General features: G+C 36.2%; 1 pseudogene; it reads right to left on the bottom strand.

The window, feature by feature from the left end:
• Nucleotides 1-838: 838 nt before the first annotated feature.
• Nucleotides 839-1,663, bottom strand: LOC137095310 (AT-rich interactive domain-containing protein 4B pseudogene; annotated as a pseudogene).
• Between the last annotated feature and the right edge of the window lie 1,034 nt (nt 1,664-2,697).

Below are 2,697 nucleotides of genomic sequence, written 5' to 3' on the forward strand. Positions count from 1 at the left end.
AGAGAAACTGTATCAGGCAAGGCTTGAGGAGAACAGTAACAATTTTATTGGAACAAGCAAGGTATAACAGATTTGATTGTTTCTTCACAAGAGGCACGAATCTTGACTGGTTACATTAGTAAGGTTTCATGAGTAACCTCAGGCACAGACTTCAAGAGGTTTCTATAAGCAGATGTATCTCTTCTGGACAATTGTCCCAGCAAAACAAATAAGCCAAAAGGCCTATTCAACAGAATTGGCTCCCAGCCAAACCTTGATTCTTAACCCAGAATCAATAACCCCCTGTAGCTTTATCACTACCGGGTCCTTTCCTGTAACCCCCTTTGGTCACAAATAAACTCCCTGTTTCTCCCACTAGAGAAACCAGTCCTTCCTTGTAGCTCACCGGCTTACAACTGCCACTTTCAAAAACCTGCGCCGTGAAGTGATAGTTGGCTCCGCCCCGGTTGCTATGGCAACTCAGCTCAAGCCACCAGCCACCATCTCTAACAAAATATAATCCTACATACCATTTATTAACTACTGTTTAAACAACACATAACCATAAGAATAAAAGTTACACATCGTCACACCTCCCAACCCATAGGGATTATTTTTGACTTTTCTACCAACTAGAATGGTCAAAAGTAATTTGGGTGATATCAATATTATATAACTATATACAAACCATATACTGATCAGTTATTCAATATCATCCATGTATGCAATACCAAAGTTTCACATTTCTAACATTTTTCTTATCTCTTTTGCAATATACTTGGTTAGTTTCCCTGTGACTCTACTGACATATATTCTCAGTATTTTTACATATATCAGTCTTTTAATATCATTAAGTCCTTTAAACATGAGCAAGTCTGAATAATTTGAAGAGATTTAAGTCTCTATAGTTAATCACAGGTTGTTCATAACTAAGAGTCTCTTGGTCTTCCATGAAGTTACAACGCTGTTGTAGGAAGTTTTCTCCTTTCTCTTCTTTGCTGCTGGAGTTTTTTTCTCTTTCAACCTGGTCTTCCAATTATCAGGAACAGTTCTGCTTTTATTGAGTTTTAAGGCTCGAATAAAGACTTGCTTCAACGTAGCATCAGGTCTTAGTGAAGAATTTATAGTTCCTTGAACATCTTTTCTTGGTATTGAAGAGAATTCGCCATCATTGGAAGAACGAACAAGAACATTGTCTTTCTCTATTGCAGTCTCATCACTGCTGTCTGGATGAACCTTTAAACCTTGGAACTGGAGATTTGTCTTTTTATCAAGACTAACACAGTCAGTGTATATCTTTTCTTAACAGTCCATCAGCTTGGTTTGTATTCTCCTTTTCTTCCTCACTCGAAGATGAAGATTTTTCCTCCAATATATAACTAGATCTTCTTTCTCTGCTTATTTTCTTTTCAGTTGTAGGCATTTCGAAGTGTTCAGGTTTAATAAGGAGGAGCTGATCTAATGTTTTATTCTCAGCAAAATGTCTCTCTTCTTTTTGATAAGTTTCACTTAGATTCTTAACTTCAACCACGGTTCTGATCTTCAAAACTTCTATTGTGCGATCATCTGGAACCTCCATAGTGAATGAATCATGTTTGGAAGTTATCTTTACTGTAACTAGTCTTTCAGATGTGTGGATTTTTTCTTCACAGAAGACTTTTTGATATTTTGTACTCCCAACCATGTCTACTAGGGCTGGGCGGTTTCGTTTCGTTAATTCGTAATTCGTTAAAAATTCATTTTTTTATAACGAAGCGATAACGAACCATTCTGGAGCAACATAAAAACGAACGAATTTTTAAATTCGTTTCGTAATTGTTTTGGATTTGTTATGTATTTGTTTCGTTATCATTTTGAAGTCGTTTTGTTATTATTTCCGCATGTCTGGGGCAAGTTTTATAGTTGTTTTTTGTTTAATTAGTGAAAAAAAATTATAATATCACACCAACAGTCAACAACAGAGGGAGAGGGAAGCTTCAGAAGTTCCCCCTGTCCCATTTGGAGGTTTTTTAGCATATTTTGCGGTCGCATCCGCCATTAACGAATCGATTCGTTATTGTTTCGAAATCGATTCGTTATTGTTTCGTAATTTTTTAACATTTACAAAATTTCGTAAATATCGAACTTTTTAAAAGAAAAATTTCGGAATTCTTTAAAAAATCGAAACGCAAAAACCCCCCCAAAACGAATCGATTTTAGAAACAAATTTTTCCGTCGTTACCCAGGCCTAATGTCTACTACCAAATAAATAGGTTACTTAAGGGTTAGCTTTTCTTCAGCTTTCTCTTCTGAATGTATTTCATTGTCTTTGTCAATGAGCTCAGCAGAGGTAATTTCTTTACTTGGAGCTGAAGGTAATACATCTTTTAATGTCAACAATTCATTCAGCTCTTTTTTCTCCTCAGAATGTATTACTTGTTCTGCAGGAACCACTGTTTCTATATTCTCATCACTGCCTCTATCTGGGTGCTCATTATATTTTTGAGGTACCACACTCAAGTCTTTTCTTTTTTAGGTAACTCTGATATTTTCTTATTCCTTCTGGCCAAGTCATTTCCAATCAAGCATGAGCAAGGGATCTCTGAACTTATGACAAAATCCCACATGCCTGCCCAATTGCCATATCTTATAGGCAAAGAGACCACATTTGAAGTAATCGCTGGTCCTAAACCTTTTAAATTAATCTGAGAAATAGGATTTTGATACCTCTCAGGTACC

The sequence above is a fragment of the Anolis sagrei genome, chromosome Y (genome assembly GCF_037176765.1).
Source record: "Anolis sagrei isolate rAnoSag1 chromosome Y, rAnoSag1.mat, whole genome shotgun sequence".
Classification (NCBI taxonomy): Eukaryota; Metazoa; Chordata; class Lepidosauria; order Squamata; family Dactyloidae; genus Anolis; species Anolis sagrei.